The sequence below is a fragment of the Carex rostrata genome, chromosome 5 (assembly GCF_964058835.1).
Source record: "Carex rostrata chromosome 5, lpCarRost1.2, whole genome shotgun sequence".
Classification (NCBI taxonomy): domain Eukaryota; kingdom Viridiplantae; phylum Streptophyta; class Magnoliopsida; order Poales; family Cyperaceae; genus Carex; species Carex rostrata.
Window position 1 is genome coordinate 13173611 of NC_135922.1, and position 25271 is coordinate 13198881.

Sequence of the window (25271 nt, forward strand, 5' to 3'; positions counted from 1 at the left end):
CTATTTGTGTCGAAGGAAATTAAGATAAATTTAGGACATTCATGTGGGAAGAAATTTAAATTTTCCATGTAATTGCCTATCATTCAGTGATCAGCCTTAAATCTAATAGTTTATATTTAATTTAATGATTGTAAAAAATCAGGTTTTGTGCATTCCTTCTTAAAGTTTTGTAGAGAGTAATCGTAATTTAATTAAATTATTTGAGAAAAGTTTACCTTACCCAGCGACATCTACAAAATCCATTTGTGATTTTTGTGCTATTAATTTGTAAACAAAGAGTAAATTTCCGGTATTTTTCAAAGTACAAAACGGAACCTTAGTATTGATACGGTTTCTTTTGATATCTCCAATTAAATATTTAATTGTTATAATCATGAAAAAAAATATAAAAATTAACCATGACATTATAAATTGTTTTAGGAAATAATAGAAAAAGGTCATTTGATGAGAGCCTTAAATGAACAATACAAATGCTACAATTACTTAATTTTCAAATAGTTTATGACTTAGTTAAATAAATTGATAAAATTCCGATTTCTGATAATGGTACGGAGTATTAGAGCAAAATATTAGAAAAAAATTGGGGCATTCCGAGAATTGAACTCGGGACCTCTCGCACCCTAAGCGAGAATCATACCACTAGACCAAATGCCCTTTTTGTTCCAAAAAGGCAAATTAACTTATATAACGTTTATAAATACTCATAGAATGTCCTGCCTGCCTTCGGATAGTTGGAAATTGGAATTCGCACCCTCTGAGATACTCATATTTTGCGTGACTTATGGAAAATCTCTACCGTTCAAATACGTTCTGCACGAAGCTCAAAGCAAAAAATATTGGCCCCCGCGCTATCCCCGAATAGGCAACGGACACGTGGGTCACGCAAGATATTAGTTGAGAGGATACGCACTCGGATAGTTGTACTTGTAAGCTCCTGCTCCCGTCCCCTTCGTCTTTTTTTGAAACCTTGGCAAAAGCTGCCTTCCTTCGTCGCCATCCAAGAAAGAAATCAAACTCGTAAGCATCTCTCTCTCTCCTTCATTCCTCCTAACTCACTTGTTTACACGAGAGATGGAATCAGTATCTACCCATGGCGTACCTCTGCCGGACTTCGTTATTGTTCAAATTGGGTAATCGGCGATATCTGTGGAGGGGTTGTGGTGATCGGATCGAAATTAGTGACAGCAGTGTCATTTTGGAGGGTTTCGTATCACCTATCTAGATGCCAATTGATAGGCTTGGTACAGATCTAGTACATTTCTATCTGATGCTTACGCTGAAATTTGATGATTTTAGCTTGAATTAGTGGTCGTTTTTCTGAGGTTACTTGTTGGTTGATGAATTAGTCCTTAATTGAAACCGAATTTAACATTTTTTTAATCTTTCTAGTCAGTTGGAGACTACATGATTTGGTACGGTGAAGCAATAAGGAGTTAACAGCAGATGAGAAAGAAATTGGATTTGGCATTTCAGAGTTGCAATGGAAGAGTTGTAACTGGATTAGTATTTATTGCTTCTGGTGTGATTTCATTTCTATTGTTCTTCTTTGCTGCTGTAATGTCTAAGCTCCTTCCTCCTTTCCAAAATCAAATCTTGCGTGCTATTCAAAATGACCGGTATGCTACTGAGATTATCTCAATTTTTTTCTAGTTTTTGTTAATAATGATTTATCAGTAACTTGAAATGGGCAATTTTGTATATTTGGAAAACACAACAAAGATTTCTCATCTGTTTCTTTGAAACCAAATTTTAGGATTATTTACAATATCTACCAGATGTAAATACAAATAGACAACTTCATTGAATGAATATTAGTTGGGGGCATGAATGTCATCTTTTCATGGAACATAAATTATCCATAAGATTAATCCAAAAATTTGGGGGTGTTTTTGGCAAATACCTCAAAAACTCTTGTGTTATTAGGAGATATGTGATATATCAGGTGTTATCTGGATCTAATTAAAAAAATTAATTATAATTTGGGAAAGAGACCTATATTACTTTTGAGGGAAACTATGACCTGAGGATGCATGTTAATTCTGACTAAAGTGAATTTTGTTTCAGACATGATCTCCTCAAAGCTACCAGTAACAGTACTAATTATACAGGGAGACCATTTTGGGGGCTATTTGGCCATAAATGATCCTTTTAAGGCTTTATTACACATTAAACAATTTTAGGGTTAAAAAAGGTAATGGAATAATTATCAACTGGTACTTCGGATTATCGTAATATCAGTTGAATGTAACTTATTATTATTATTGTAGGTATTGCTGTTTTCTGGTTCCATTGACAATTCCAGTGATATTAATAGCAGTATATCTACACTGGCTCAGCATGAAGCTTTTCAAGCATGCTTGATGATCTCCCTATTTGCATTTCTTTTTTATTAATCCCCCCCCCAAACACACACACACACACAATTATTCATGCTTCTGATAGGTTTTTGTTTGTGATTAAGAGCTAATTTTTATTGGAGATTTTTAGTATAGCATATTAGTGTTTATTCCTGCTTTAATTTTGCTTATCAATTTGTAATACAAAATTGGCTGTAGTTAAGCTTGCTTATGTCAGGAATTGTAACAATTGAGCTCACAAATTGGTCTTTTCTGATTGTACCTTATAAAATTTTGTTTTATTATTTTATGAGTTCCCTATTTGCTCAGGAGACCATATGTTTTGATTATTTTATGGGCATATAAAAGGACAAATTACACTGTATTGTCAAACTATATTTTTTTTAGGCATTAAAATGATAGGAAAAAAACTTCGGAGATAATTTAATTAATACACGATTGTTTGTTCCTACTTGTTCTATGAATTCTCTATAATTAAGACAATTTTTGGGACTCAATCTAGAAATGAAAATATGTATTGGAAAAAATTTGAAATGTAAGATTTATAATATCAAATGAATATGGCATAAAAAGATATCCAACTAAAATAATAAAATTAAAATAATATTACATTATTATAAAAAACATAAAAAATAATTCAGATAGTTAATATTAATCATAATCATAATTACAATATAATTTATTACATGGGTATTGGACTCATCTCGGTTCTCTCATTGTGACTAACAGACTAATGCTCAAACTTGGATTGGAATTTAAATGGCTTTCTTCATTTTGTTTCTTTAATATATTTTTTCAATTATAAATATATGAAGAATTCAGGGGCTACAGGTTAGAAAATGTTACAAAAAAATGGATCAAAACTTCAAATTTTATGTTCTAAACTTTCGAAATTTTCATTTTATTTTAATGATTTAATTGAATATTTATTTTGTTAATTAAACATTAGATCTGAGCAAAATGATTTAAATATTTTTTTATTTATCGAAAATGATTGAATAACCATTTAACCATAATAATTGAACGACCATTTTCAAAACAAAAATGTGTGAGTAAAAAAAAAAGAAAAAGTATTACCAAGCAACTAACAAAATGAAGACACTAACAAATAATTCATGTATATAACAACATTATTAAACAAACTCAATTACAAATATTTGATAAATAAAAAGAACATAATTCTTTGAAGACTTAAAAAATAAAGATAAAAAAATTATTGTTAAACAACTCACTCAACAATATTTGAAAACCCAATCTAAACTCAACACATTCAATAATTTTGTACCATAATTCAATTTTATCTAATTGAATTCAACAAACCAAACAACTTATATATAATTTCACAAAAATAAAATTGAAATTATTTTTCTTGAAATATTTGTCTATCTAAGCTCAATAATATTACGATCACAATAATTTGATTAACATATTTAGAACCAAAATAGGTTAACCAAAATGGTTAATTTTAGTTTTCACCAATATTTAAATATGTGCTATTTGTATCATTAGAAAATAATATTTATCTTTAGTATGAAAGAAAACTTTCTCTTTTTGGATACTTAATGAACAAAATATTTGAATATATATTTTATTCATTCAATCGTGAAAAAAAAAATACAAATTGTCCACTAATAGTATTTAGCTCACGTAACTTTTATGTGCCTTCATAATAATAAATGTATGTCGATCACACAAAGAATGTGAAAAGTATATTTTGAAGTACATAGTGTGAAACATATATTAGGCGGTACTTTCTTGATAAATTTTTGTTGTTTTATAGTGATGCTTATTAAATTGGGAATTTCATATACATTCCTCAAAACTTTAAAATTACATATTGTTTTTTCTTCCTGTAAGATTCATCATAACATATTTTGAGTAATGGTTGGAAGTCAAGCCAACCAACTATTTGATATTCCCATAACCCGCCTGAGGTCAAGCCAATCAACTATTTAATGTTTTCAATTCAACCATTTATATATTTCATGATTTGTGCATAGAACTCTGTTTATTTTGAGATTCGTGTATGGAAAAACTTAAATGCATGGTTGGATTTGGAATTTGAGGGACCCTGAAATCCTGAAGGATTTCAGCGGATTTCATTTCTTGGGTTTTGGGTTCTGGTATTATCCACTATTTAAAATGTGAGTCTCCATGTTCCATGGCAGTAGTGAAAAACCACGCTGAAAATCATTTAAAAGAAAAACATAAGCTGTTGTTTGTAAAACTCATGGTTTGTAAAAAAGTTATCAAATATTATGGTTTGTATAACTTACAAGGTTCTCAATTCCGTCTCTTTCATCCTCTCTACTCAGCTGATGGTCTGACGTGATTGCCTCAGCCTTGCCATCTCTGCTCAAAATTGCGCAGCAATCACCGGCATTTTAAATAAAGAACTCACCATTTTGAATTACCGCAGTGACACAACAAGTGCTTCCACTGATATTTTCGCTTAAAAATTGTTCGTCAGTTCTAATGTAACCATATTTTATTGCCTCTTCTATTTCAACTGTGGTGGTTTCTTCTTGTTTTCTAATTTCTTCTGATAATAGCTCCCATTTTCACAGAGGTAAATTCAGCTGCTTGTTTTCCACTGTGGCCGTCAAATACACCAAAGAATGCCTGCAATAATGGAAAATTCATGAGTTTAGTGTGTTGGGATTTGGACCGTTTGAACTACACTGCATGTACCAGTCTTTACCAGAAAAAATATCTGTACCAATACCCTATTTCCTACCAGAAACGTATCGTTCCAGCCTGCGGTCCGTACCAGCCTTACCTAAATAAATTCAAGTCCTCTCTTTCCTACCAGAAACGTACCGTTTCAGCTGACATTCTGTACCAGTATTTTCCCGAAGCGATCTATACCAGTTGCATGGTTCCAACCAGCAGCCCTGAACCCCAATTCACATACTGCTTGCTCCATTCTTTGAAATATGGATCAAGTCCCAAGCAAATTTAAATATGACCATTGCATGTGAATTTAAATAAGACCAATGCACTTATTGATTGTAACAATGATTAGTGCACATGATTTTGTATAAATCTACATCTCATGAACATCGTCTATCCAGAAACCTACATACATATTTCATTTATCAGCAACCATTGCTATTTTACAACTAAGTCCCTTATTTTATTTTATTTGTTATTTGATGATAAAAATGCAAGAAGCTTGTTTATTCAAAAGGGCAAACCCTCCAGCAACAATTATATATTCAAAAGGGCAAACACACACAACTATACAGTCCTTAGAATCGTTGACCCCACCAGCCAGACTTCCTTGCTGAAAAACTTAATAGCTCATGTTATATCGGTCTCTACACAAATGAGTTCAGATTTTGGTGTGATTCATGCAATATTCAAATATCATCCCAGTTAACAATACAAAAAGAGGTTTATTTGAATAACTCACAATCAAGTAATCACTACATCAGAAAATAGCAAGACTGGAATATCATCAACTGGTCAGATTCAAAACCAGTACTCACCAAATGTTAACATATCAAACGACAGCATCAAGCTTTTTCCATATCTCCAAACTCTGTGGCACTTTCTAAAGATCGATTCATCCATTGAAATTGATAGTCGGTACAGCATAGATAATTTCTCAGCAAAGCTAATAGTCAGCTGAATTGATAATTCCTTCCGATTTCCTACATTTTGTTTCCATGATGAACAATTCAAGATTTACCGTCCTCGGCAAGCGCGATATCTCCTTTTGGAGCATTATTCCTCTTTCTGACAATTTTCCTACACTTACAATCAAATTTTATCCCTCCCTTTAGGGAATTTCTGGCAGTCAAGAGTGGAGTATAATCAAACCTTTCCTTTCAAACTGTTAATTCCTTATGCAAGTGTGCAATATAATCAATGCTTTATATTTTATCATGTATCTTCTGAGTTTGTCCTGGGATGAAATGTGAAAAAGCATGAATAAAACAAAATTATTTCATTGTGCTTTTTAGCAAGCTCCAATGTTATTACTCTGTTAAATTAGGTTACATAATACCAGTACATGCATGTGGTGTTGGACCTACTAATTAATATCATATGGGTATCCCTTCTCAACATAGGAATATGATGGTTATATATATGACATGATCATGGTGATGTTGGTTCCAGAAAATTTGAATTAAAATGCCATACTAAGAAAAAAAAATTACAATTAAAACTCAGTGACATCATTTATAACTACAGCGGACAGCTGTTGGGTTAATGGCTGTTTCAGTTTTATTCATGTTGACTTGGCATTATGGAACAGTAACTGTAACCTATCTTAACTACCTGAAGAGCCACTAACATTCTTCATTTTCCGTCCCCCCCCCCCCCCCCCCCCCCCTCATTTGGAACTGTTCAGTTAGAGATTTTGTTTGCATGACCTTGAGTCCTCTTTCTGAACTTCTTAAAAAACTCCGTGCCCTCTCTCCCTGCTCATTTTTCAAGCTACACATGCATGTTTTCTCTTTAAAGCAAAGAAATGTTGAAATTGATGGTTTGAATCAGGGCGGACCCAACACTATAAAGGAGGACAGCCGTTCCTTCTGAGTTTTAGTGGTAATTTGTCAATACTGATCGACTTTATTTTTCTCTGAAATTTTTTTTACCTTCCTATGAATGTTTGTTTTGTAATTCAAGTTAAATTTAGTGTTAAAATCAAAATAATTTTCTTGAATTATGATTGGTAATTAGAATTATAAATTAAAGAATAAGAAATTACAAGTTAGAGCATTGAAATATATAAGTCAAAGCATTATTTTTTATCGAGCATCCAATTAGTTAATGGATTTAAATCTAATTAGCTATTTATTCCAACGAAAATTCTGGATCCGCTCCTAGTTTGAATGCTGAATAAAAAGAAAATTTAATTCGAAGTGGTAAGTGCTACGCTTATTTAAGCTAAGTAATGTGTTTATTTGATAATACAACTCAACTTTTTCCAAAGAGTTAGATTTTTTTAAAATTTCACAGTAATATTGGTGTCCGAAGTTCATTGTTAAGTTTTCAAGTTTTCAAATTGCTCCTTATAATTTTAAATTCATACTAAATTAGTCCTACTGTCCGTTAAAAATGGATCAATATTTTTTAGTATTTATACAAGTATGAAGACAAATGGTAGACATGATGATGCGGTATCATAAGTTGTGACGGATATCTTTTCCACTAATATGGATAAAAACAAATTGTTGGAGGGAAAATTCAATCGTCAATAAATTGATGCTGAAACAGGAGTTGAAGAAGGGTGTTCTTACCGATTTTTTTATTTATATAAAAAAAATATAAATTTAAAAAACTAACCAAACCTCTTGTTTATTTCGAAAACTTTCCAAATCGAAATTTTTTTTTCCAGTTTCAATACCAATTTCCGGTAAATGGATATTAAAACCGGAATAATTTTTTCCGTTTTTAGTTTTTTTTTTCGGATTCTTTTTTTTTTCATTTTTCAGTTTTTATAATTTATTTATTTTTTGTATTGAAGTATTACAAATATTTAATAATTTTAAAAAAAAATACATGGAATATTATATAATTTGATTTATTCGAAAGACTGCTGCAAATAATCCGGATCAACATTTTTCATGCCGGATTTTTCAAGGCCTTAAGAAAAATTAATATAATATAATATATGTATATGTATCTATAATATAATATAATATAATATAATATAATATAATATAATATATGTATATGTATCTATAATATAATATAATATAATATAATATATGTATATGTATATATAATATAATATATGTATCCACTTACAACAACTTGAAAGTTACAACATCTTACAACATCGTTTTTTTTTTATTTTGAAAGTCCAAATCGTCGATCCAAACCGTTAGATATTCAATCTATATTAAAACGTGCTTGGAGACAATATTTTACATTTTTTGGAATTTTTTTGCTATTTATTAAGATGGGTACAAAATCGCTGTATTTATTAAAATTCTGCACCATTAAAAAACAGCGATTTTGTACCCATCTTAATAAATAGCAAAAAAATTTCAAAAAACGTAAAATTTGGTCTCCAAGCATGTTTTAATATAGATTGAATATCTAACGGTTTGGATCGACGATTTGGACTTTGAAATTGAAAAAAAATGATGTTGTAAGATGTTGTAACTTTCAAGTTGTTGTAAGTGGATCCCTCCTCATGTATATATTATATAATATAATATATATGTTAAAAATTTTATTCGATCCGAACCGTTCAAAAAATAGTGATTTTTTACCCATCTTAAAATATAGTAAAAAATTTTCAAAAATTATAAAATTTCATCTCTAACCATATTTTAGTATGGATATCATGTTGAACGGTTCGGATTGACAATATAGACTTTGAATATGAAGAAAATGAAGATATAAAATATGAGGTATGATGAGGTATAAAAAAATGAGGCATTGGAACCCTCGTTTAATGCCTCAAAAATTCCGTTTAAGTTTTCGTTCAACGATAGGCATTCAACGATCGGTATTTTCAAAGTCCAAACAGTCGATCCAAACCGTTCAACATGATGGATATTTTAAAATGTGCTTGCAGATCATATTTTTCTAAATTTTTTTACTATTTATTAAGATGACTACAAAAATTCAATGGTCTGAATATAACGATTTTGTTAAATACTTAATAAATAGTAAAAAAAATTCAAAAAAATATAAAATTTGATATGCAAGCACATTTTAACATATATATTATATTATATTATATTATATTATATTATATTATATATACATATATTATATTATATCTCTCCTGTTACATTTCGAAATTTTAGTTTCGTTTTAGTCGGTCAGAAAATTTCTGAACGATCGTTAAGTTAATTAAAATTTTTATTTAAGCCAATTGATCGATTTATCAATTTAATCATGTTTTAAAATTTCGGAATGTAACATTCTTCCCCCCTTAAAAATAAATTTCGTCCTCGAAATTAAAAATCAAAATAGAAAATAGTATCTTTCTTCATCTAAAATAGTTAGACCAAAAATTTAGATGCATAGTTTAACCAATTTAATTAATTCTATAAATTCACCACGCTTCCGCTGCGCTACTCTGATCGAAGTATTTTGTACGAAAATTTCATCAAGTACATTCAAAATAATTACTATTAATTGCCATTCGACAAGAATTATGATTTCATTCCAAAATTATTTAGCTGGTACCACAACATTAAGATTATTCAAAAGTAATTATTTGTAAATTTATTATTACAAGTTTATCACAATTATAAAACAATATAATATATTGCGTACACACGATAACAAATTCATATCACTCTCATAATTGTTTGGCGCCACTTTACTTAAAAATTACAGAAGGATTATATATTTTAATTTACTTGTGTCGCTAAACATTTATACTTAACTATATTAGAAAACCATATATTTTTCTAACAATTTTTACCATATGTGTTCGTACCAAATATCACTAAATAATCTAGCTAGATATTCTTAATAGATGTTTACTTAAAATAATTCACAGTCACAACATCTTGGTACTATAACAATCATGGAAATTTATATGTTAAAGTTTGGATTATATTTTCAAAGTGTTACTGTCACACCCCCGATCCGGAGGTGCGACGATGCAGCCGCGTCATTTTATCATTCAATTTACTCAACACAAGGCATGAATCTTTTTATGCATTGCCAATAGCATCCATTATTTTTGCCACATCCCAATTTATTTACAATAATTATCTGACATTTTATAGTGGATGATGCTAGAGATATATTCTCTGCACCCTGTCAGATATAATAAACCCAAATCCCATACCTTTAGGTGGCCTTGTTGTCAATTACCCAGAAGCGCTCTTTATCTTCGTATAATAAACCTGTAACCCACAAGGGGAAACGAGTGAGAAATAATAAATTATTTCTCAGTGCTGATTGCCACTCAGATTATTGGATTTGAAGGAAATCCATATTCAGAATGAAATCACCGCACGAGAAATTATCAGTTCAGTTCTATAATGACGAGTGCAAATGCTCAATAACAGTATCCAATTGAATGACAAAAATTAGATAAATAAATCAGAACTCTAGGAATCTTATCAGAATAAATGGTTTGGGTCAAAATCTTTTAAACCATAAAGTCAGGTAACGTTTGGGACCTAATATTTATAACCACTAAGTCTGGTAACGTTTGGTTTCTTAACTTTACAATTTCTAGTCTGGTAACACTGAAAGATATCATACATGTATCTGTCGTGTCAGGGCTTATACCATTCTAAATATCCTGACACCTGATTAACGGAAACAATACGAAATCAATATCACAATACTGTTATTATCGGAAAGAAAATCAATGATAAGACAGTTACCACAGTTCATTAGTCTTACAGTCACAATTCACATTTATTCAATATCCCCTATCCAACCGGTACTGGATTCAGTTGGGGCCATTCACCATATGCGCATAAGGGTTCTGGAGTAAAGTCTAGTAGCTAGCTAGACTTTACGTATAATAATCCTTTTTCTCCACTATATGGAGGTTCAAGGATTTCAGTATTCAATATTCATTCAATTCAATTACTGTGGTCTCAATCAATCATTTGCAATAAGAATAAACCAATCGATAAACAATATCAACATGACAGTCAACAGATTTACCTGTAATTCAGTTCCAGTTGTATTGGGCTATGCATATGATGCAACAGTTCAATCAATGCAGTCAATCAAATATTCAAAATGCACAGCGAGTTACGATTTAATTCCTAGTTATGAATCTCAGACTAATCCAATAACCTCGCACCTGATATCGTAGGGCAAATAGAGCGATCAATCATTGTATATCAGTTGTTCCGAACAGTCCTGTCAAGTCTCATTCCACAGTATATATGCCTATAGCATAATTACATATTCTCGATTAACACTCATAAATTATCATTACGAAACAATATACATATAGTAGTAATCAATTTATGGTTGATTAATGACATTATGTATTTATTATTTTGTCATAATTCTTTAATCTGTATCAATTTCCAGTCTAATCAATTAAAATCAAATAATATCAAATTTCAATTGTGGTTCAGAACCCCATATGAATCAGCTAAACAAATTTTCTTATAACTCACAAATTTCCTAATCTCTAATTGAACCTTATAATATTTTAAGGTTTAAGCTTTATATCCATAATCGAGAATTCAATTAATTATATAATTCAGATTCGGTAAAAAAAAATAAGAAGAAATGATCCATAAAGTAAATTCATCACTTTCAAGATTAAATAAATTTTCGTTTCATTTCAATCATTATAGAAATTAAAGCTATGCACTTGAGTGGTTTAACGAGTTCCAAATCTTCATATCATATTAAATTAAAAAGGAAATAGACAGAAAGATACCGATAGATTTTCTTGTTGCACCTAATCACTAGCTTAATTTCTTGCTCAATTCAAAAGCGGCATATATATATATGTGCTAATCAAGCTCAAGAGTTCAATCATCAAAGAATCTTAATTCATATGGGAATAAAAGAAGTGGAACATGAAGGGATTAGAGGAAAACCCTCTGTTTATTCTTTTTCTTCTTTTCATTCTTTTCTTTACGGGAGAGAAGACCCCCAATTAAGGAACTAACTAGGTGGTGTTTCACTCACCACATGCCGCGTGGCAATGGTGCCACCTTGATCAATTTCTTTTTCTTTAATTTAAGTTTTCCATTTTATATATTTAACCTTCAAAATTTTCAAGCTTTTCAAATTAGTCCAAATACTAAAAAGATGTCTATAATTAGTACTAGTTGTTTAATCCTTTATTGTATCAGTTAATTTGTCTGACTTAACAACATATAATTGGACAAAGTAACTTAAATATATGATGTTATGCTTAATAAAATGATACTTGACACTAAAATGCAATTTATTCTATAAAAATATCTTTAAGCATTTCGTATATTACTTTCAATCATTAATTCCATTTACATATTTTGCATAGTGTTACAGTTACCATCATGTCCTAAACTCTTCTTTTATACATGTAGATGAGTGTCTTTAAAATGTAATACGCTATTCCACTTCCTGCAAGATATGTTATTAATAGACAAGGGAATTTTGTTAACGATAAGAATTACTCGATCGAATCTCACTGACGTTCTCTCGACAGCAAATGAGTTATTGGCACTGCATATTCATGCTCTGATACCATCTTAACTGTCACACCCCAAATCCCGGGTCTGACAGCCTGCCGCGTATATCTATTAAGTGTCACATATAAATACACGCAAGGCAGTGGATCTTTTCATATGCATTACCAATATCCTCATTTGCTGCATCCGTTTAATAAACCTGAAAATAACCCAAAGGGTGGGGGTGAGAATAAATTCCCACTGCGAAATTTGCCACAGTTTAGATTATTGGACTTGCAATCAAACTCTATATTCAAAAATGAAACCCAAACAATAACAATGCAAGCAGATATATATACATAATCATAAATAACAGAATGCCAGTGCTCGACAACAATTTATCAACTTGAAACACAGTTCACGGAATTTCCAAGATGAATTTCAAACACAACATATATTTGGCTTAACTCGATTCATTAGGGCTAGTAGCAACTATAGATGTTCTTTCGAGCTGGATCTTTATCAAACCCACATCTGTAGGGTTACAGATGCCTACAGATGGCCAACCGCTGGACCCTTTATCTGACACCCATCTGCAATCACTTGGCTTAACAGTTTATTAAGGTCTGGTTCGAATCATATAAAGAAAATCCTCTTTGGAATCATTCCAATAGTCGTAATATTCAATTGATCTTCCAAATGCATTAACACGTAGGAGAATGCCACCGAGCCACAGACGTTACACATGTCACCCACGATCTCAAATCACATCTCATAACATAATCACCCTCCCTCGTCCCAACCGGTACTGGGAACATCGAGGGCCGTTCACCTAAGGCCATTAGGATCCTGAGAATCAAAGCCAGCATACAGCCCGACTTTGCAAATTCATTGGATCCAAGTGCTTAACTTCGTAAATCCATTCACATACATATCAAATCAAATCGTGGTGACTTTCAATCAAATCAGATCATAATAGATCGACACAACCTACAACCATACCAGCATGCAAATCACTCAAGTCATATCAATTCGAGTTTAATTTGATTGGACTATGCAAATGCTCTACACAATTCAATGATGCAATCAATGATATTCAACATGACAAACGAATACACAGTTTCATTCCTGAAAATAAAGTATCAAACAAGTCCAAGAATCCCGTACCTATTTAAGACGAGCGTACCGCTTAATTTATGGTTCAGGCGTCACGAAATGTCTCGCAACGTTTTGCTCGACCGAGCCTATACCTATATTACACGTATACTTAATTTAAATCATTGTTCGACAATTTATCTGCTTACTTGAGTGATATTATTTTCTTTATACTTTCGTTATCATAATCTTATTTCAAAAGCCAAATCAAATTTCAGTTTCTTTTACATTCTAGCATTGGACCCAAGTATGCACATATATATATATATATATATATATATATAGAGGATGGCTAAGCTCAAATCGTTTGTTCTTGGACTCAGGAACAAACGATTCAGTTCTCTGATTTTCGAAGTTCAAATGGCCAATCCAAACCATTAGATGTTTAATCTATATTAAAATGTGGTTGGAGACAATTTTATATTTTTTGGAATTTTTTTACTATTTATTAAGAGGGTTTGAAAGTCACTGTTTTTATTAAAATTCTGCACCATAAAAAAACAGCGACTTTCAAACCATCTTAATAAATAGTAAAAAAATTCCAAAAAATATAAAATTTTGTCTCCAAGGACATTTTAATATAGATTAAACATCTAACGGTTTGGATCGGTCATTTGAACTTCGGAAATCAGAGAACTGAATCGTTTGTTCCTGAGTCCAGGAACAAACGATTTGAGCTTAGCCATCCTCTATATATATATATATATATATATATATATATATAGATGGGCTATGGTGCATTGCAATGCATAGGCCATGGTGTGCATTGGACCATAAATCACCGATTCAAAGTCCAAATGACCGATCCAAACCGTTCATCTTGTTCTCCATATTAATATGTGCTTGGAGACCAAATTTTATATTTTTTGGAATTTTTGTACTATTTATTAAGCCACTTTGAAAATCGCTGATCCAACGGTGACTGTTTGGAACAGTAAAATCAGAAGCCACCGTTGGATCAACGATTTTCAAAGTGGCTTAATAAATAGTAAAAAAATTCCAAAAAATATAAAATTTGGTCTCCAAGCACATATTAATATGGAGAACAAGATGAACGGTTTGGATCGGTCATTTGGACTTTGAATCGGTGATTTATGGTCCAATGCACACCATGGCCTATGCATTGCAATGCACCATAGCCCATCTCTCTCTCTCTCTCTATATATATATATATCATGTCGTTAATCAAACCAATTCAAAGGCCCAGTTATTTAAACTATTTCATTTTAATTCAAGTATAGCCCAACAGGAAAGTCACGGCCATCATTCCATATAAATTCACATCTTTTTCATATTGGTCCTTAATCAATATAATTTCACACCATGGTGTGGTGTCTACTTTGCAATTATACCCCTTTACTTTAAACATTTGCAATTCGATCCTAGTAGTTTTTAAAATCATCACATCTACTTACTTTAATTAAAGGACCATAATTTAGCAAAGGTTTAAGCCTCTAATTAACAATTCACAAATTTACTCTAAGTCTATTTATAACATTTCTAATGCATAGGCCGGCCATTAATTCAAAACCTCACATTTTCACATCTAGGCTCTTAATTTATACTACTCTACATAAGGCCTTATATTTTACAATTCAGACCCCTAATAAATTTATTTTGCTATAAGGTCCCTGTCAGTTGAATATTCTAGTATACACACAAAAATTCAGCACAGTACCAGTGGTATCACTAGGCCAGTACCGACTGGTACCAGCAGCACATACACAACAACAAGCACCACAAGTACCACATTCTCAACACAAACCAGCAAAACATAACAGCCACAGGTCAGATCAGAACAGGCACACCAGAAATCAACAACACGGCTCAAGCCTCAAGTCAGCACCATTTACCGGGAAAATCAACAACCCGAGCAAAGGTGTAATTAACTACAATTCCCTTAACAAAATACAATCAATTAAACAAGAGGCTCGATAATTTATCCGATTAGAGCTAGCCTGGTATGGAGAGAGCAAAGGAAAAAGGGGAATCGACACCGGAGCAACAACAACCCGCAATTAGCACGGCTCAGCACCAACCAAGCATCAGAACAGCACCAATCAAGCACCGAGACAACACCAATCAAGCACCGAGGCAGCACCAAGGCAGCACCAAGCCACCACCAGCACGGCAGCAAGCAAGCACCAAGGCAGCACCAAACCGACATCAGCACAGCACCAGCACAGCACCAAGCAAGCACCAGGACAGCTCCAAGCCAACCCCTCAACCCTAATTTCTAGGGTTTCATGAGAGGGGAGGGGAGGCAAAAAAAAGAGAGAGGGGGCGGGTGGTTCTGGCTGGTCTGGTGGGTCGGACCGAGAAGAAAAGGAGAGAGAGATGGGGCGGCGGGCGGCGGACTGGCCGTGGCAGCGGCGGAAGGGGAGGGGGCAGAGCCACTGTTTTGGCGTAGAAGAGAGGAGAGGGGGCGGGTGGCTGCACCTATGTACGGCCCATACCAATTTGGTACGGCCAGGCCGTACAAGGTGGGAAGAAGGCTGAAACGGCTAAGTTTGGTACATGCCGTACCAAGTTTGGTAAGGGCCGTACCAAGGTGTCCAAAAACGCCGTTTCTTCGTGTATTTTGCTCCAATCCTGCAGAAAACAAACAAACTCTCAGCAGTACCAAATTCTAAGAATATATCAATAAAATGCACATGGTTTTGACAATTTGGAACATGGATTTGGTATGAAATCAAGTCAAATATAGGCTAAATATGCGAGGTATCAAATTCCCCCAAGCTAAACCTTTGCTTGCCCTCAAGCAAACAGATTCAAACTTGGGTTTGAGGCTAGACTACTAAACCTAAATGCTATTACAAATCTAATTGTAAAAACTTACGTGAATCTGCTATGGTTAAGAATTTCTAGAATCATTTCAGTTGTAACTTGGACATTTCTTTATAAACCTTAATTCACTCCACCAATTGGTCAATTGGACTTCATATTTTGAGATGCTTTTAATGATTGTAAAGACTACATAATTAGGTTTGATCGAAACAATTTTATTCTTTTACCGAGCCTATGCTTTTATTCATATTGATTTTCAACTTCCCCCAAGCTTGAAACAAACTCAGGCAAGAAAATTGCGAACGATGTGTGTTGGTATATGCAAAAATTATTTTTTTTTTTGTTAATTAAAATTTTTTTATTTTGGGAGACGAGCTCAAAGGCGCCCAATAGGACTTATTGCCAGTACTCTTATTTTCTCCATCTTTTTTTTTTTTTTTTTTTTTTTTTTTTTTTAGACAAGCAAATACCATGAATACACACATCCATTGGTATTCATTCATACCAACGGATATTCCAAAATTTCTCAATTGAACATCTCAATTCCTAAAAACATATTTTCAGTTTATTCAAATAATTTTGCTCGATGCAATTCTAAATTTTTCATCTTTTTCAATCATTAAAAACATCTCAACGTAAGCAGTTCAATAACCAATCATGGGTTAGTTCCAATTCATTCAGGGCTATCCTAATTACAACCAGAAATGTTTCAAAGTTACTCTAAATTCTAACAGTTCACGCAAATTTTCACCTAATAATGCAAGAAAATACGAAAAAAATACAAGTAAAAATAACGATAAAGTAAACATGACCTACATGCAAATGTCTCCCCCCCCAAGCTTGTCCTGAGCATTGTCCTCAATGCTTCAAGACATAAAGATAAAGAAAATGTAACAGCTCGGGTAAAGGAAAACGAACCTGAGAAGTCTAGGGTGGTGGTGGGTCAGGCCAGTGACCGTGGTCCATGAAGAAACGCCAGTCAGTCATCTGTCGCTCCATACGCTGAATACTCAGGGCCTGCTGAGCGACATCGGCCCGAATATCGAAAATAGCGTCCCCCTGAGCGGCCTGCGTCTCCTGAATGGCGAGCTGAGACTCGAGCAAGCCGGACTGAGTCTCCTGGATGGCCCGCTGCGAGGCCTGAATGGAGATCTGGGTGGCCTGCATGGAGGAGATGAGGGCGTACAACTCGCGCATGGTAGGCTCATGAGAGGGACCAGCTGAGGAAATGGATGGGCCAGCCTGATATGTGGAAGTGGATGGGCCAGGCTGGAAAGTGGAATGTCCAGCACCGAAGGTGGAAGGTCCAGCACCAAATGAGGAAAGGCCTGCAGCAGGAGAAGGGAAAGGTCCCTGCGGAGAGAAGAGAGGGACCTGACCAGGAGAGGGAGGCATCTGGAGTGGAGAGTGAGGAGTCATATGCTCATCCTGATCCTGAACGGGAATGTCGAGCATCTCCACATCGTCCGTGGGTGGTGGTGGTGGTGGTGGTGGTGGAGGTGGTGCGGGGCCCTGCTGGATACGAGGGGGACGGGTGAACAGCCAGGTGCTCCGGTCGTCAAAGGAGAGAGTGACCGGGAAGGGCATGACATAGCTGGCCTGGTCGCCGAGGCGCCATGCCCAAACACCTTGTCCATCACGTGCTGCGGCTGGTTGGATGAACTTGTAATTGTGCAGGGCCGTCAGAGTGAAATGGCGGGGGCCCTTGCACTCCTCATCTCCGATGATCTGGACACCCAGTCGCTCAGCAATGAGCGTGACGTAGGCGTAGATAGAGACAATGCCACCAACCTTGGTGGCGCGCTGGAGACCGAGCCAGTGGTGGATCATCGCGAGCATCAGATCGGGCCGCTCGAGTGCGTCGTCAGGGCGCAGCATATGATCCAGCAACTGCAGATCCTCGACATTAGCACGGGTCATCGTCTCGCCACGTGCAAAGAAGGTGCCGCCGAGGATCCGCAGTATACAGCGGAGGACGGGATGTGGGACATTCAGCTGCTTGAACTCCGGATTGAATGCAGAGCCCGCTTTCCTGCCAGAGATCAACTCCCAGAAGTGGTTGCGATCCAGATCGTCAGCGAATGAGAGGGAGTCCGTCGTCGGGTTTGGTGCAAAACCAAACCACTCGCGCAACTGGGAGAGCCAAACACGGTGAACCCCCTGACGAAGGCGGAACTTGATGTATGGAATATCCTTCTTGTTATATCGAAGCTCCAGAGAGGAGAGGAACTCAAGGGTGAGACCCGAGTATCCTCTCTGGGCGATGCTCCAGAAGGAAGAGGATATCCCAATCCGACCAGTGAGACGTAGGAACTCCTGGTCAAGTCCCAGAGTCTGGAGGGCCGAGAAGTCTACGATCCTCGTATTGGCGAACTTTCTCTGACGGAGGGTCTGGTGGAACTGCGCTGCGCGCTGGGTGGAGTCAGAGACACCCTCATCAGTGCCGTAGGAGTCGGAGGCGTGGTCACTGGAGGGTGTACCAGAAGGCTGGTAGGATGGGCTCTCGTGCCCACCTCCAGAACCGGCCTGAGAGGCACTCCTAGACGAGGACTCTCCTCCATCCCGAGACTGCGATGCGCTCCTGGAGCTACTCCGGCCGGAGAGACGAGATGACGTGGGGCCAGAAGCGGAGGGGACGAAGGACTCAGAATCAGACCCGGAAGGAGTGGGGGTGTGCGAGAGTTGCCGACGCATCTCGCGAAGACTCTCTTGACGTTCTTGTTGAGCGTATTTGCGTTGACGTTCTGTGTACGGGTCGGACATGTACGTCTCACACAAGACCTAAGCAGATGGAGGCCTGACTGGACTGGTACGGGTGGGGTGTACAAGTCTGGTACGGGTAGGCCAGACGTAATCAGGTACGGCCAGGCCGCACAAAGTGGTACGGGTAGGCCGTACAGAACTTGGTACAGGTCGTACCGGACTTTGGCACAGGCCGTACAAACAGGTACCAACACCAGATTGGTAAAGTTAGTGCTTATAATCCTCAAACCATGTACATAACACAGAAATTGGTCATTTCAAATGAAACAAGTAAGCACTGGTACAAGGTCTGGTACCTGTGCTGGTGCTGGTACAGGCCGTACAGCCTGGTACGGGTAGGCCGTACCAGGGTTAGGGTTTGCAGAAAATTGGCAGAACCTCTAATGGAAGAAGGAAAACAATGAAAACGAAAATGAAATTACCAAAAATGGAAAAGAAAGAGGGGGTTGAAGAGAACTTACCCGAAGAGGAAGGGGTGCGGCCTACGCTGGTACGGGCTGTACGTGGTGCGGGGCCGTACGTGAGAAACGGAGGCGGCAGGGAGGGCGGTGGTGCGCGGCAGAAAGGAGAAGGAGGTGGAGGTACGGTAGGGAGGAAGAAAGAGAGAGAGAGAGAGATTGAGAGAGAGAGAGAGAGAGAGGGAGAGGTACGGCAAGGGAAGGGGTGCGGGGAGGGGAGGGGTTTAAGAAGAGAAGTGCGGCATTGAATGCCCTTCTGCGTCGCCCAGCCCTAGGTACGGCCTGGCCGAACCAACATGGTACGGGCCGTACCGGCCTTTCGTGAGCCGTGCCAACCCTAGATACGGCCTGGCCGTACCAACCTGGTGCGGTCTAGCCGTACCAAGTCAGTGCGGCCTAGCTGTATCAGGGAAGGTTGCTGTTCTTTTGGCTCTTGAAGACTTCTCAATCTCACTTATGATGCAGAAAAAAAAGAAAACATGAATGCCACATTTCTAATTGTTCCTAAGATACAAAAATAGGCTTGGGCTGCCTCCCAAGGAGCGCTTGTTTTAGGTCTTGAGCTCGACCATCTCTCTGTTATGCTTTAAATCGGGCGGGATCAGGCGGTTCTGGGCGGAGCTCCCACTTCAGAGGTGTACAGACCGTGTGCTGGTTTGCTGATAAAGTCCTGAGCCTGCATGTGGCTGGATGAGCGCCTATCACCTTCTCGATCAAGTCCTCAATCACCGTTTGCTGAGCTTTCAAATCCTCCAATAATCTGAGGATGCGAGCAGGGTCGAGGTCTGCATTGAAAATCACAGGACAAGAGGTATTTGGGTCTGAGGACTCATACATGAGGTTAGCTGGAAGAGGTTTGAGTTCGGGAGTCAGCGGCTCCATGTGAACCTTGACGCGGTCCGCGTTAGGTTCACTCGGGTCGCGTGAAGACCTCGCGTCAGCTTTATCAGATCCTCGTTCTCTGTTTTCCAAGCCTTCGAGCTGTGGCATGCGACCCGCGTGGGATTCATCCGGTCTGTATTGCCTTCGAGATTGTTCTTTGGCCAATTGATCGACCACACCAAGCCAGCAGCATGTTTCTGTTTCAGAGGGGCACTTCATAACTCGGTTGAGATTAAACTCCACTTTCTCATCTCCAATCCGCAGAGTCAGAGTTCGGTTCTCCACATCAATGAGTGTTTGAGTCGTCTTCAAGAATGGCCGTCCTAGAATGATGGGAATTTCTTTGTCCTCCTCCATCTCCATCACCACAAAATCAGTAGGGACATAGAATTTTCCGACTAGAACTGGCACATCCTCCACTATGCCGAGTGGTACCCTGACAGAAGAATCAGCAAGCTGTAGAGTCATGCGCGTGGGTTTGAGCTCGCCTACTCCCATGCGCTCAAAGATGGTGCGTGGCATGAGACTCACGCTGGCCCCTAGGTCACACAGGGCTCGCTTGATGGTAGCTTTCCCAATTTTGCAAGGAATTGAGAATTTACCAGGGTCTCCCAGTTTGGGTGGTAGCTCGCTGTTCAGAATGGCGCTGCACTGCTCCGTTAGTTTCACAGTCTCATGCCCCCCCAAGCTGCGCTTGTTGGATAGAATGTCCTTCAAGAACTTGGCATAAGTAGGCATTTGAGTCAAGGCATCGGTGAACGGGATTGTGATATGCAGTCTTTTGATCACCTCAATGAATTTCGCGAATTGTGCGTTCAATCTGGTCTCGGCTAATCTCTGGGGGAAAGGAATGGGTGGCCGGTATGGGGGTGGTTTCTCGTTTTCTTTCTTCTGTTGACTCCCTGACGCTTCAAATGAAGGTTGTACAGGTCTTGCTGAGCTGGTACTATCCGTACCCGCTTGAGGTGGAATGGGGTCAGCACGTACTGGATTTACCTCGCTTGCTGGAATCTGCACAGGGGTCAGGGTCGCGTCAGGTGCCGGATCAGCTGTGATGTCACTCGGCATTGGTGGTTCATCATAGTGGGTCCCACTTCTCAGAGTAATCGCCTTAACCTCTCCTCTTGGGTTGGGTTCTGGTTGAGCTGGAAGCTTCCCAGGTTGAGGTTGGCTGGAGGTGACCATCTGGCTCAGCTGCTCCAACAACTTGCTTTGGGCAGCCATCTGAGTCGTCATGCTTTGCATCTGCTCCCACATCATTTGATTCATCTTGCCCTGCTCATGGGTGAAATCATTCACTCCGGTAGGCGCATGTGACTTTGGGAGATCAGATGGAGCTGCTCGGTTGCCTTGATTGGGAAAGGAAGCGTTCTGGTAGAAGTTCCTGTTGCCATTGTTGTTGTTGTTGCTCGAAGATGGGTCGCTCCAGTTGTTGTTGTTGGGAGGAGGGTTGTTCCAATTGTTGTTCGTCCGATTGTTCCATGTGTTGTTGTTGAATGGCGGCCTCTGGAAGCTGTTGTTGTTGAATGGCGGTCTGGAAAAAGAGTTGTTGAACGGTGCAGGGTTGTTCTGGTTCGACCTCCAATGCTGCTGCTCAACTGGGTCTTTAGAATAAGACCGACTGAAAGGAGGTCTCGGGAAGAAAGAAGGTTCACTGTTGAGAGAGTTGACTTGCTCGCTTTCGTCGTCTTGCTGCGTCAACGGGCACTTCTCGTAAACGTGCCTCTCGTCTCCGCATATGACGCAGGCTTGAGGTTGCTGTTCGACTGCTTTGACGCTGAGCTTGTCCATCGCTCTCTGCATGGCGTCCATCTTGGCGGTGAGAGCCGTGATGTGATCTACCTCGTACTTGCCACCTCCTTGGCTACCTCCTTGGCCTCCTCGTCGTCGTGAGTTGTCGCGGCCAGACCACTGCTGGTTCTGCGCCATGTTGTCTATCAAGTTCATAGCCTCTAAAGGCTCCCTTGACATCAGTGCGCCTCCCGCAACAGCGTCGACGTAAGCACGAGTGCTCTCGTTTAAGCCGTCGTAAAACGTTTGGATCAAGAGCCAATCGGGTATACCATGATGTGGACAAGAGTACTGCAGTTCTCTAAACCTTTCCCATGCCTCATTCAGGGGTTCATCAAAGATTTGACTAAAGCTGGTCAGGTCATGTCTTACCTTGGCAGTTCGTTTATGAGGGAAAAATCTGGTCAGAAACAATTTGGACAATTCCCTCCAGGTCAAAACCGAGTCCCTAGGTAAAGATCCTAACCATTTCTTTGCTTTGTCCCTAAGAGTGAAAGGAAATAGAGCAAGCTTGGTGTAATCAGCGTTCTCACCGTTGGTTTTGATGGTCGTGATGCACTCGAGGAAAGTTTGGAGATGCGAATGCGGGTCCTCGTGGTCGAGTCCATGAAAGGTGTTCTGCTGCACCATGTTGACAACCCCCGGATTGAAGTTGGGTTGTTGTCCTGGAATGTGTGGCAGTCGGATCGCACCTCTCACATCTCCAGCCCTCGGTACGTTGAACTCTCGCAAGGTTCGGGGCATGAAGTCATCCATCTCGTGGTCAGAATGATCGGTTAGCTCTGCTTCTCTGTCTCTATCCTCCTCTCGCTCACGCCTGTCCTCTCGGTGTACAGACATCTTCTCTTCAATATGGGTCGCGTCTGATGTGACTTGAGTTGTATTGAGAGTGGTCTGCACAGGGACAGTGTCGTCTGGAGGAGTCTCGTCAAAGAGTGGCCCTCTGCTCCTCAGTTGGTATTTCAATCTGAACTTTCCTGCAGGAGGTTGTTCAAGAGCCAGTTTTTAATAATGAGAAAGAGCTAAGTAAAAGAAAAGATACAGGTTAAAATCTAGATTAGCTAAGATAAGCAAGAATCTAGATAAAATTGTAGCCGTCCCCGGCAACGGCGCCAAAAACTTGTTCGCGTGAAAGCGCAACGCAAGTTTCGGTACGCTTGGGAGCGTACCTTTTAAACCGCGGTTACACCTTCCGATTAGGGTTGCAAGTGCACAACCCTATCGAGGAGTATAATCGGGTATCGATCCACAGGGACGGTTTCTTTATCTAGAATTTTACTTAGCTTAGCTAAAGACTAGAAGTGAGAAAAAGGGGTTTTGGTGTTTAATTTTCCTAAGGAATCAACTCAAGCAATCACACAATGATATAGAATAGTAAATGTGCAAGAAAAGGTATAAACTGTGTTTTGATTTGGGATAAAAGGTGTTTCAAGGGTTTCAGACTTCATCTCTGATTTGCCTCTAGTGGTACGGCCCTTACCAAGTTGGTACGGCCAGGCCGCACCAACCTGGTATGACCAAGCCGTATGGGGCTTGGTACGGGTAGGCCGCACCACTCTTGTAAGGGCCGTACTGGTTTACCAGAACAGAGCTTACAAGTTCGAGTTGATGCATTTCTTGCTGGTACCTCGTATTAAACTCTTGATAAAGGTTCAATTGACCATACCTAAGGTTCCTAAACCTCAACTCTCGTGTGTTGGTTCAAGATCTAAGTTTTGGATTCAATTCTTTACCTTCTAGGGTTTCTAAACCTCAACTCTCGTGTTTTGGTCCAGATCCTCTAGTTGATTGATTGGAGATCTAAGGTAACCTCTAATCTGTCGATTAGAGGAGAATTCAACCTTTCGGCTTCAATTCGATCAAGTCTACCTAAAGGGATTGGTTTGGTTGAGAGAAGGCAATGGTCACATGACCTTGTTAGGGTTGATCTACCACTATAGGCACACCACATGCAATCACAGAAACACAAAGCAATCAAGACAAGCAAATTCACAATCAATTCAATCACAAGAGTTCATACAAGATCCAAATCAAGAAAAGCAACACAAATCAAGAAAATCCATCTACAAACCCTAGAAACGAAAGTCTACTACTCACAAGTCATGGATCTGTCCAGATATACAAGAAAAGAGATAGAGAAAGTCATGAAAGAACTAGATTGAAGATCGGGAATGGAGAAGGTGTAGATCCGTCGATTCTCGCCTCTTCCTCTTCCTTGATCTTCTCTTCTTGCTCCTTTGCTCTCTTTCTCTCTTTCACTGAGCTCTCAATCTGGAATGAAGTCCAATTCTCGAAAATGGAGAGATCCCCCGCTATATATAGCCTCTGCCAAGATTTGAATTCTGTCAGGCGGCACCTATGTACGGCCCGTACCAATTTGGTACGGCCAGGCCGTACAAGGTGGGAAGAAGGCTGAAACGGCTAAGTTTGGTACAGGCCGTACCAAGTTTGGTAAGGGCCGTACCAAGGTGTCCAAAAACGCCGTTTCTTCGTGTATTTTGCTCCAATCCTGCAGAAAACAAACAAACTCTCAGCAGTACAAAATTCTAAGAATATATCAATGAAATGCACATGGTTTTGACAATTTGGAACATGGATTTGGTATGAAATCAAGTCAAATATAGGCTAAATATGCGAGGTATCATGTATTAAAGGGAATGCTTTAAGATCCGTGCTGAAATAAATCTAAGGGTTCAAAAATTCTGAAATTCAAGTATAGTCTCATTTAATTGATTTATGGTCCGTTTCTTTTATAAATTCGAGTCGAAGTTTCGTAAAATTTTACAATTAAATTCGTATGTATATTTCAGACCTTTATTTGTCAATTTAAAATCTAAATAATTCGTTATCAAACAATATATATATATATACACACATTCCTAACTAAATCTCTATAATTTCTTAACAAATGAGATTTGTAAATTTTATAATTTATTCGTACGAATGATTTCGTATAATTATATTCTTACTTAGAATTAAATTATTTATTTATTCACACGAATCTAATTAAA

The 25271-nt window shown here is 37.9% G+C and overlaps 1 long non-coding RNA gene and 1 other non-coding gene across 2 annotated transcripts; both read right to left on the bottom strand.

Annotated features, from left to right (window-relative positions):
• Positions 1-582: 582 nt before the first annotated feature.
• TRNAP-AGG (transfer RNA proline (anticodon AGG)) lies at positions 583-654 on the bottom strand. The gene has a single exon. It is a non-coding gene; the product is annotated as a tRNA-Pro (tRNA).
• Positions 655-9991: 9337 nt separating this feature from the next.
• On the bottom strand, positions 9992-11145 carry LOC144554724 (uncharacterized). Its single transcript, XR_013511718.1, has 2 exons — positions 11110-11145; positions 9992-10189 (listed from the first exon to the last, which is right to left on the bottom strand). It is a non-coding gene; the product is annotated as an uncharacterized LOC144554724 (long non-coding RNA).
• Between the last annotated feature and the right edge of the window lie 14126 nt (positions 11146-25271).